Source organism: Camelina sativa, chromosome 15 (assembly GCF_030686135.1).
Source record: "Camelina sativa cultivar CO46 ecotype springtype chromosome 15, ASM3068613v1".
Taxonomy (NCBI): domain Eukaryota; kingdom Viridiplantae; phylum Streptophyta; class Magnoliopsida; order Brassicales; family Brassicaceae; genus Camelina; species Camelina sativa.
Window position 1 is genome coordinate 33,794,471 of NC_141894.1, and position 11,822 is coordinate 33,806,292.

An 11,822-nucleotide genomic window follows, 5' to 3' on the forward strand; every position below is an offset into this window, starting at 1 on the left:
CTCGACATCCACCCCCAAAAATCCAATTTTTTGGTTCACGGGGGTTACAATTTCTTCTCTTTATCCAAGTTTTCTCACTCCTTGAATCTGAAGGCGGATTGTCTAGCTCGGTCGTTCAGATCGTTAATTTCTGAAATTTCTTTGTAAACTCATTTCCTCCGGTTTGGGCTACCAAACGTGGAGTCGTATTCTAATTAATATTTGATTGACAATAAAAAAAGAACAGGTGGACACTCGTTTCCTCATGACCGCAAAAGGGGGAAACTACCTCCGGGTTTATTTCTCTCCCTTTAAAATTCTAACCCGTGGGGAGAGCATTTCTCATAGCTTTCCAGAGGAAGAAATATATCCTCGGTAGGCATTTGACATTCCAGATTTCTTTTCCCCACTTTAAATCATCTGTTTGGTTTGCTTGATGCATTTTTTCCATTGTTTGTATAATTGCATATTGATATCCGGATTTGGTAGAGTACTTTCCATAGGGAGTAGGAAGCCAGACATAAGATCCTCTACTCCAAACTTGCTAGGTTTAAGGATCAATATTTGTTTCTCGTATTAGGGCAGCATTTCTTGGATCTTCTCTTCATCCTATTGTGCAGTATTGGGTCGTATAAGCTTAGACACCCTCATGTCTTGACAGTTAGCTGGGGCTTGTCCCATTGGTGTGGTTGATTATACAAGAGATAAACATGGTTCATTACCCATGTATTGGCTCCAGAGCCTATAACTTTCCCATTTGTACCTTTAAGAAATCCCGACCTATGCTTATTCCTCGCCAGCCATGGGATGTTGAAGAAGGCACCATATACTCTAGAAATGAATTGTGTTGGCAGTATTTCCCCAGTAGATAGGTTGGTTTGGCGAGGATTCTCCAGCATATCTTGGCCAGGAGTGCATCATTAAAGGTAGCTACATCTCTGAAGCCTAATCCTCCTTTCCTTTTAGATTTTTGTCATTTTATTCCAAGAGATCCAATACATCTTCCTCTTACCAGTTGCTGAGTCCCACTAGAAGCGAGTCAAGACAGATTGTATTCTTTTGCAAAGTGATCCTGGCAGTTTGAAACAAGACATCGTGTGGGTTGGCATTGCAGATAACATTGGTTTAAGCATGGTGATTTTTCTAGCAGTGGAAAGGAACCTAGTGGACCAGCTTAGTGAGTGTTGCTTGATTTTGTCGATGATGCTGTTAAACATATCCTTTTTCTTTCTTCCAAAATATTCAGGTAAACCTAGGTATTTTCCTAGTCCTCCAACTTGTTGGATGCCTAGGATATGTTTCGCTAAGATTGTTGTGTTCTCTCCTATTTTGGCTGAGAAATTGACAGCCGAGTTGGCTTTGTTTATCATTTGGCCTAATATTTTTGTAGGATTTTCATTAATTCCTCACAACTTTGCTAATCAGATCGACAAAAAAATATTATATCATCTACAAAAAAGGAGATGGTTTACTCGGGGACCGGCTTTGGATACTTTATGTCTTTGCAGCCTAATCTCAAGTTTTCTACATAGACCAGATAATACTTCATTGAAGAGCATGAAAATGTGTGGTGACAGAGGGTCCCTTTGCGAATTCCTCTCTGTGGGTTCACTTTTCCTTGGGTGGAGCCAGTTAGGAGATATGAATATGATACAAAGGTGATGCATATCATGATCCAGTTGACCCAATTTTGGTGGAACCCCATTCTCTCCATCACCAGCCTTGTGAAGTTCCATTATATGCAGTCGTACGCTTTACTCATGTCGTTTTAACCGCGCTATAGCATCTCTTTTTTGCTCCAGAGTTATTGAGGTAATGTAGTACTTCATGTGTGATTAATACATTATTTGTGATTACCCTTTTGGCACAAAAGATGACTAATTCTCTGAAATGATATGTTGCAGGAGAGGTTGCAGTCTCTTTGTTAATACCTTGGAGATGATCTTGTAGAACACAGTGCAGAGCGCTATGGGTCTGTAGTCTACCCTTTTCTGTGGACTTTGGATCTTGAGAATGAGCCTGACATGAGTTTGATTGGTATTTTCAAACATATTTCCTAAGATAAAGAATCTTTGCACTTCCATGATAATGTTGGGGCCTACCGTCTCCAAATTTGACAGGAAAAAGCTTGCTGAAAATCCATCTGGGCTAGGAGCTTTTTCTGCGTGAATTAAAAAATATGCTTTTTATATTTCATCTGGTGATGGTATTGAGATGAGAATTTGATTCATTTATGTTGAAATGGAGGGCTTAATGCTTCTTCAATCTTGGCAGCTCTATCTTCTTCTCAAGAGGTGAACAGCTTCTCAAAATAATCAGTAATGACTCTACTTATTTGCTCTTCTTTGAATATAAGTGCTCCATTTTCATCTTAAATTACTAAAAACTTGTTTATTACATAGCTGCCCCTAGTGGTAGCATGAAAATACATGAGTTTTTACCTCCCAATGCTAACCACATTTGTTTACTTCTTTGCTTCCTCTTCCGTTTTGTATGCCTTCAGGAGACTCATATTTAGCTTGGAGATCAGCTCTGAGTTTGCCTTCTGACTGATCATAGCTTCTTCCAGTTTTGCTATGTATAGTTCTATCTCCTTTTGGCTATTTTGGTGTTTTTCTCTTGTCTATTGGATGATTTCACAGTGACATCTAGTAAGTTTTTCTTCCACTTTTTCAAGCTTATCTGTCATCCAAGCCTTATGGATCAGATCTTTAACCTCATCATTATCTTTTAGCCGCCTGTCGTACCTAAACACACCTTTTTTCTTTTTCTGTGATAGGTCAAAGTGTGTGAGGATGGGTCTGTGATCGGATCGTTCAAAGCGAAGATAGTCAGTTGGCTAGATGGGTAAGCTTCTGCCCAAGCTCTATTTGATATAGCTCTGTCTAAGCGACATAAAACTATGTCATCATTTTTTTTCCTCTCCATGAAAGGAAATTTCCTCAGTGCTAGAGATCATAGAGGCTCCATTAGACGTTTCTGTTTGAAGCGACAACCTCTCCTTTACAGATTTTTGTTTACTTGTGCCAGCTTGGTTTTATCCTTTTTGATGGTTTAGCTTTGCATTGGTTGATTTTTTTTGGGAGCCATTAGTTAGATTCCTTTTTTGGTTTTCTGCTCCTATTAGTTACAGTGTTGACTTGGTTGCAGATTTCGCTTTTGGGGGTCTTCCCCTTCCTCTCTTTGTGACTTTCTAAGGGGCTTGGAGATTTTGGTCACAGCCAATGGTTTTGAAGTCTCGGATTTCTGCAGTCGGAGAATGGTTCAGAATTCGTAAGTTTGTAAGAGTTGTGGTTGCATTTTGGATTATTCTATCTATTGTCGTGGCCATTAGATTCTTTGCTTCTCCTTGTATGACTCTTTGTTTTCTAGCTGCACATTCAATAGGATCATCAACTATTAAGTATTGGATTGTGACTTTTCTCAGTTCATTCATGACTTTTTCTTTTGAAGGTACACTTGGTGGAGGAGAGGTCAACTCATCATTGACCATCCTCTATCTTAACTCCACGCTTGGTGGAGGTGGTGGTGGAGTAGGGGGTTAGGGTTTATCCCCAATCTTTCTAATGGTGGCCGTCTGGGCCTTGAGAAGTCTTATGCTTCCAAGTGGTGATATGATGATGGAGTTATTTCTCTCTCCACTGCATCCTTGGGTTTTGTGATGTTCCATCCTCTCTAGGGTAATGATGGGAAGAGGAATATCCACGCTGTGAAGATCTGCCTTGGTAAAGATGGGATCTATAGGTTTGTCTCATGTGGCTTGAGCGAATGGTCACATTATTCTGGCCCTCCGACGAGTATGATCTTCAACTTAATTCATGATCTGACCATCCTTTTTGTGCTATGCAAGATCCGGATGGTTCTCTTTGGAAATCAGCACAAACTAGAGTAGTCTTGGGTGCCATGAAGTTGTCTTGGGGTGTGTAATAGTTTCTAGACACCTCTCGGGTATCTGATGCTTGAGATCGTGAAACGAACTGGGATTTCACTCTTTGCAGCTAGTTCTGGGTTGTTTTTCAATTCGTGGGTGAGCCTAAAGCAGTAAGCAATGATTCTTATGTTTTTGTAATCAAGGGTAATCAAAGCTTCATCTCCATTTGGGAATTACATTATTGTCTCCTTAACAATGGGGTTTAACCCTTATATCTTTCCTCTTATCTTTGCAGATACATTTGTTATCTCCATGTCTTCCATTTCTCTGAGTTCTTCATCAATAGCTTGCATCATTTTTGGTTCTCAGTAGTGCTTTGGGAGGCCTTGAACTTCAATATAGAAGGGAATAACAGACGGGAATGTGGCAAGAAACCACCGGCTCCCATATATGAAGTATCACTATCCAGTAATCATAATGGTATAGTCTGTTCTATAGAACTTTATGGATGTCCTCTTCATAGTCAAATCTGAACTAGATGCAGCCTCTTCCTAGATTTGCTTAAGTCGCTTTCCCTTGAGGTCCTATCGGTTAGCAAGGAAAGGGAATAGAGACCAGAGTCTTTGAGCAGAGGGGTTGGTTAGGCGGCCCATGAGTGTAAGAGAGTTCTCCTCAATCAGAGCTAAGGTATCTAATTCTGGGGCTCGGATTCTTCTATGAGGAGGAGGAGTGTTTCCAGCATCCACAACTTTTCCTTTGAGGTGGTAAGATATTCTTTTTTCCATGGTTCAGGGCTTAGGATGCACGGGTTAAGGATTCGGTAAATGCGCTGACTAGGCTTACGGTTGTGAACAGGTTACACATGTTTCAAAAGTTTTACAAAGGGTTACACAGTTTCATGGTTTTTCATTACCGAGGAGGGATAAAAGAAGAGAGAGAGACACATTCCGTACGGTGGATAGTTCACTCCTTCCGGGATGCAATACGGTGGGTAAAGAGCGGTAGACCAAGCTTGTTCCAGTGAATAGATCCTCGTCGGAGCTTGCTATAGTCCGCTGAGTTTTTTCACATGGGTTGATAGACCATTAGTTATTGCCGCTTTTAGTAGTTTGGAGTAGGTGAGATCTAATTTTTTGAAAGTGTGTTGCTACTTTAGTTGCCTTGGAAATTGGGCCTGGGAGAGAAGTCGTATACTTCTCTATGCCTCACCTTCTAGACGTTTTTGTTGCTTATTATTTAAGCAACAAAACTATAGAGACAAGAACTATAGAGACAAGACCCAAAAGCACAAAAAATTCTAAACTCCTTCCTCAAATGGTTGACAAAAACATGATGTTGTTCATCTATCTGAGCTTTAATCAAATTACCATTTAGTTTCATTGCCGCTTCTGCATCTTCAGGAGAGTTGAAGATTACATTGCATGCTCTTGTTTTTTCTCCCTTTAAGAAACTGACACTAAAGAAGAGAAATAAAATTATTCAAACACATTCGAATTAGGTAATGCTTCACGTATTGCATGGGTTTGAAAATTAATATAATAAGTATTATTGAATAAATTAGTGACAGTTTGTCCTGTGGGAAGGTTGTTAAAGGGTGAGGACCATGGTTCGAGGAACGCATGGCGTACCAATAACCTACTGATGGATTCGGATATCCACAGTGATGGGTTAGGATCGATGCCCTGCAGGGCCAGCTTGGGATCTGTTAGGACGACTAGCAGTGGGCTAGCATGGTCCACGGACGGTCCGTTGGGGCAGCTAGCGGGGGGCTAGTGGAGTCCGCGGGACGGGTTGTCATATAAAAATTCAATTGGTGGCAACTTGTCTTGTGGAAAGATTGTTAAAGGATGGGGACCAGGGTTCGAGGAACGCCTGCCACACCAATAACCTACTGGTGGATTTGGATGAATAGTTCTTGTCCACGGTGATGGGTTAGGATCGATGCCCTGCAGAGCCAGCTTGGGGTCCGTTGGGACGACTAGCGGGAGGCTATCTGGGTCTACGGACGGTCTGTTGGGGCAGCTAGCAGGGGGCTAGTGGGGTTCGTGGAACGGGTTTTCATATATTGAAATAGAAAAGAGAACTAAATAAAATATGTGGATTTTATTACATTAAAAATAATTTTTAAAATGTAACTACATATCATATTTTTATAGCACTAATCATTATTTATTTAATCGTAAAGATTTGTATCTCTCATTTGTATATTTTAATTATAATTTTTTTCAAAATAACTAAGTGAGATATGTGTAAGTTACACCAATGGCAAAATCTGTTGATATTATTGTCAAAAGATAACCCACTAATTAAATGGAATTAAAAGTTCATTGAAAACGACAGGTCAACATGAAATATCCGTTAATCACATGTAAAATAAAGTTAGATTTAAAAATATTTCTCAATTAATATATAAGAAATGTTTTTAAAAGTTATATATTTTAATTATTATTAATTAACTTAATAAATATATATATTAAAGAAATTTTGCAATAAATATTTTATTAATATGAGTTCCCCCTTGATATCGCGAGAGCTCACCAGCTAGTTCTTTTAATAATTTTAATAGAATCTTTTCAACCTCCATTTTTGGTATTTATTTTTCAATTAAAAAGGTAATTAAGAAATTTTATAGTAAAAATACATGAAATAATTGAAAAGTTAAGTAACAGATGATAATGTGTTCCTATAGAAAACCCATCATCGTTCACATATAGAATTATTTTAGGGGTATTCAACTTGATATTTTAAGGGTTTGGTAGGATTTTAATATTTTAGAATTTTGAAAAATTTAGGAGATTTGATATTGTTTAGAGATTTTTGATTTAAAAACAAAAAAATAGAATGTGACTCTACGAGATTCTTTGGGTGATTTTAAAATCTTTTACAACACAAAAAAAAAGAAAATTTTATGCCAAAATATTTTTGAAACTGCAGGAGATGAAGACCTAACTTTATCGCCACCACCACACAGTCTAAATCTGGTCAAGATGACCCATCTAATAACATATTTGATTGTTGAGATTTGAGTTCTTGATTAATTAAATCCAGCAATAAAAGAAAAAGAAACTTCAAGTGAGATGATGAACAGAGGAAGAAGGTAAGTGAAGAAGATGAGCAAAAGGAAGAAAAGGGTCAACGACACATGAAGAGAAGAAGGAAGAAATAAACAAGGAAGTTGGGCTTGGTCAACAAGGAAGTGATCCGACATTCAATATAGATTTTTTAGAGTAAAACGAGTTCTTGTTTGTTCACTCTAGAAAATAACAAAAACAGAGTAAACATAGAGAGAGAAAGAGAAGCAAACCTTTCTCTAGACAAGAACAAAAAACCAGCAACAGAAAGAATGAAAACAAATTGCAGTACTGAAAAACAAAATGAGCTGAGATAATCTAGTTGAGATTGAACCTTGAGATTCAAATTAAGAGGGAGAAGAGAGAGAGAGCTTACCAAACAGAGATGGTGGGGGTTTGATTCACAGGAAGAAATGAAGCTTCAGTTTCACCGGTGGAGAAGGTGGCTGCTGATCAGCAGAGATTAGAGCTGTCGTCGGAGTTGATCTTTTATTGACTCTTTTTATAATATGAAATCTTTTAAAATTCTACCTCAAAAGGTAAGACTTTGTTACTCATATTTGTCAACTAACAAACAAAAAAAAGTCTTGTAGAATCATTCAAAGTGGTATTTAAAAAAAAAATGTGATATTTTGAATAATACTAAATTTCAATTAAATTTTATAAATCCATGAGTGAATAACAAAAGATTTAGATTATTTAAATTGATTTTATATAAATTTCAAATTGAATAACATAAGATTTTAAATGACTTTTTAGAATCATTAATTGAATAAAAAATGATTTTAAAAATACTTTAGAATTTTCTAAATTATCAAGTTGAATACCTGCTCTTTGCGTATTGACAAAAAAAAAATGGACATAATATAAATTTTTAATAGGTTTTTAAATATGTGTAACAAAACTTAAACGTCATATAAAAAAAATGGAGATATTATTTTGGAAAGATCTGAGTATCACATTATCTCAGTAGTTTTCATCGGAGAATGTGAGCAAACAAGGTGGATGTTGATCAAACTCTCATTGGTTTTTTTCTTCCCAGTATCTTAACAAGTCTCATAACGGCCGAGTGTTACAAATTTTAATTGAGATTTAGTAAGAGATTCGTTTTATTTTTTTTTTGCTAAATGATCTTATAATAATAGAAACGTTCTTAAAGGGTTTTTCATATCATTTTTACAAAATGTTTTTCTAAAAAAACAGTGTACCTAATTTATAGACGTGATGGTGAATATGTGAGTGATATCAAGATAGTATTTTATTGTTTTGAAATGCCAAGAAATGGCAAATGCATGCAGGGGCGGATCTAGGTAGGGCATGTGTCCGACGCTCATTTATTAAAACAGTTCAAATGAGTGGTTTTACAATAATTTCACTTAATATATGAAAGTCTGTATGAAAGTCTCTCAATATATATTATTTTAGTAGTTTTAATATTCCCTCCATTTCATAATATAAGATGTTTTAAAGAATTTGTTTGTTTCATTATATAAGATGTTTTCAAGTTTCTATGCAACTTTTAGAATAGTTAAATACTTTCTATTATGCAGTATTGATTATAATTGGTTGAACTTTTTTAAAGTAGTCATTTCTTAATATGCGTAATTTACTCAAGATATCTTATATTTTGAAACGGAGGGAGTATAATATTATCATTTATTTAAAAATTAAATCATAAAAAGAAGTTTAGCCATTAATAATTTACCAGCGGTTGAGAATCGTTTCTAAAGATTTCTCAAATGATTATCGTTTCTCACATTTTCTCATTCTCTCTCCTCTTTTATTATTATTTACTGTTATTTAATTGATAAGAATCTTTCTGAGATATCACCAATGTTCATGGTCTTAGTTTAGGTTGCATAGAAACAGAAACAGATACGTGGAAGCAAAATGTTTCGAAAACAGAAAACGATTTTTTTCTAAAATTAGAAAATTGAAACGTTTTGGAAACATATGTATATATATATATATTTGTTTGAAGCCTTTTGATATAGTTTTATGTTTGGTGTTTTATTATATATATACAGATATATATAAATATTAAATAGTTGAATTAAAACTCTAATAATATCATATATCTATATCTATAATGAATTTTTATATTTTCAAGTTATTTATTTATTAAGCTTCAAACTAAAAAAAAATTTTCGTCGTGTTTCCAAAATGGAAATGAAGTTTCCATCGTGTTTCCAAAACGGAAATGAAGTTTCCATCGTGTTTCTAAATAAAAATTTATAAGAATTGTGTTTATGTGCCTCCTTGTTTCCGTGTTTCCACGAGTTTCCATTTCCGAAACGTTTCGGAAACAGAAAACGAACCTCAAAAAGAGTTTCCATACAACAAACTCTTAGTTCAATTGGAAAAAATCCCCCATATTATGTCATTGGTGAAGGGTTTGATACCTCTAATCTAGAATTGTTCTTAATTTTATTATTTTTCTCAAGTGTTTTTATTGTAAAAAAAAAGTCTTTAGTTAATTATGATTTGTGCCCCATATAATTTTTTACCATAATCCGCCACTCAATGCAGGTTGAGATGCATGGACTTTGTACAACAGAAAAAAACCAATGTTTTGAAACCCAGACAGAATCGGCCGGTTGAATTGGCTAACCGGGTGGTTAAACCGGCGGTCCGAGTCAAACCCAACATTAAATTGTTAACGAATTAAGTCAGTAAGAGCATGGCCACTGGGGATACTACTCATGTATTTTAGGCCCAAAAAATAAATAAAATATCTAAAATATGATCTATTAATCTGAGAAATCTTTACTCAAATAAGGAATTGAAGCACCCCATAAGCAACGATACGTGGCAGTTTTTGGTTCGTTGTAGAATAAACATAAAAGAAAAATATTTTACCACTTCTTTCTTTCTTCTTCCGCGATCTCTATCTTCTCTCTCGATGTAAACGGCGAATCAATCGCCGATTCATCTCAAAACCGTAATTAAAGTCTCTCTCTCGCCTTCTTCTTCTTCTTCTTCTTCCTCATCGCTTCCTCAAATCTCTAACCTCGAAAACATCTCCAGAGAATCACAGAGCGAGAGAGACAGAGAGCGATTGTTGTACTGAAGTCGGATTGTTGAAATTGACATGGATTTATGGTTGGATTTGGTGTGTAGCGTGCGATTAGGTTTTGAATCGAGAAAAAACTGGTAGTCATGAACAAATTACAGAGGGTTTTAGGGTTTTCTTACAATTACAGTTTTTTTTTTTAATTATTGTCCAATTTCATGACTGTTTGTTTGAAGAATCTGAAATCAGAACATGGACAGGTTCAAGTGGGTGGAGAACACCACTCTTGGTATGGGTTCTATTGATTTTATATCCATTTCTTCCGAGAGGTAAATTGATTGCTTCTTTAATTTGTCTTTCTTCATTCATCATTTAGGCATTGATCACACCTTGAACTTGTTGTATTGGTTCGTTATTGTTTTAAAGAATATATTTTTATACCAGCAACTTTGTGTTTGGTGTCGGGTTGCTAATTGGCAGTGGCACTTGGGGAAGATACAATCTACTTCTGATGATGTGTGTTTTGTTGTTCACTACCGACAAATTATCTCCTTTATGATTCACAACTTTCAGGTAAGTATTCTTTCCCGTATAGTCTTGTTAAACCTTTAAGTCTTTGCTTTGTGTTTTTGTGGCCTGTAGTTTCATGAATTAACATTGCAGGATGTACTAGGATGGTAGCATCATTCCATTAGATGATTCTTTTGGTTATGCTGCAAACTTTTCACACATGCTGGGATATGGTAGGCCTCAGATGAAAGAGCTTATGAGGCTTTATGTCACCATCCACAGGTTTCTTCTGGCTCTCTCTGTTTCTACATGTCTCAAAATTTAGCACTTACACTTTTAGATTGTTCTTGGCTTTGTAGATTTCTTAAGCTCTGTAAAAAATGGGATGCTTCGCATAAACACCTAAAGAAACTGGTGGGATTAGAAGAAAGCCAACAAGCATCGGTGAGGTTTTGAGGATGAGGAAGAGGTGCAGTTACTAGCATAGTAGTTTGTCTGCAAGTGTCATCATAATCCGGTGTTCTTCCCAATGTCAAGCATAAAAGATGAAATTTTTGGTCTGGTGATATTGCTCTGTTTTTGCTTTGGTTTGTTATGTATCAAGAGACCTGATTATTTTCCAAGAACTTGCCGGCGAAGTTACAAGTTCACAAGAACTTGGTAAGAGTTTTGGGTTGGTGTAATAGCAGAAACGTGTGAGCTTTGGTTACAGAGTGGACTTGGTTAAGTTCTTCATCGGCTATGTCATGTAGAAGAAGGTTAAGAGTGGTTTTAGGAGTTGTAGAAGATATTTGTTATCTATCAGATCAATGGTCTGAGATTACATTTGATCTCAGCACAAAAGTGAATGTCTCTGTTTTTTTTTTTTTTATGATTACTGCAAGTATTGAGAAAATGAGCACATATTTTGATAAATTATAAAATATATTAATGAAGGGCAAAACATAAAATTTAATAGTTTCCTTAATCTGTTTGCAAAAACCTTAAACGATAGTTAAACTAGAACGGAGGGAATAGTATAAAGAAGGAGTAATGTACTTTTTTCTATACTTCCTCGATGCGAGACAAAATATTAAACTGATGGTTTTCTGTTTTTTTTTTCTTGGTAAAAGATTTTCTTTTGTTCTATCACGATTTAAAAGTATTTATTCATCTAAATTTCTCTCTTTTTAAAAAATGATAAAGAATAAAAATTTATAACTATTGTTCAAAAATATATATTAAATATAATAAGAAATATAAATTATTGTTAGAATATTCATGAAACCAAAGTATATAACATATATATATATATGATATATATTAAAATTCAGTCTATTATTAACCCACGGTTGGACCCGGTCGACCTGATGACCCGGTGATCTGGAAGGTTGTCTGG

The 11,822-nt window shown here is 35.6% G+C and overlaps 4 long non-coding RNA genes across 7 annotated transcripts; 3 read left to right on the forward strand and 1 right to left on the reverse strand.

Moving 5' to 3' along the window:
* Window positions 1–2,296: 2,296 nt before the first annotated feature.
* On the reverse strand, window positions 2,297–7,424 carry LOC147927650 (uncharacterized). Its single transcript, XR_015581603.1, has 2 exons — window positions 7,298–7,424; window positions 2,297–5,306 (listed from the first exon to the last, which is right to left on the reverse strand). It is a non-coding gene; the product is annotated as an uncharacterized LOC147927650 (long non-coding RNA).
* LOC147927651 (uncharacterized) lies at window positions 2,471–3,968 on the forward strand. Its single transcript, XR_015581601.1, has 5 exons — window positions 2,471–2,630; window positions 2,759–2,826; window positions 3,130–3,252; window positions 3,433–3,723; window positions 3,830–3,968. It is a non-coding gene; the product is annotated as an uncharacterized LOC147927651 (long non-coding RNA).
* On the forward strand, window positions 4,146–5,229 carry LOC147927652 (uncharacterized). The gene is made up of 3 exons (XR_015581602.1): window positions 4,146–4,330; window positions 4,406–4,614; window positions 4,706–5,229. It is a non-coding gene; the product is annotated as an uncharacterized LOC147927652 (long non-coding RNA).
* Window positions 7,425–9,749: 2,325 nt separating the features above from the next.
* Window positions 9,750–11,287, forward strand: LOC104747496 (uncharacterized). 4 transcript variants are annotated; one of them, XR_015582913.1, is made up of 5 exons: window positions 9,750–10,074; window positions 10,195–10,263; window positions 10,415–10,507; window positions 10,598–10,726; window positions 10,804–11,287. It is a non-coding gene; the product is annotated as an uncharacterized LOC104747496 (long non-coding RNA). The 4 variants fall into 4 exon arrangements; XR_015582915.1 differs by having other exon boundaries at window positions 9,794–10,074; window positions 10,379–10,507; XR_761172.3 differs by lacking the exon at window positions 9,750–10,074 and having other exon boundaries at window positions 10,121–10,263.
* The last annotated feature ends 535 nt before the right edge of the window (window positions 11,288–11,822 follow it).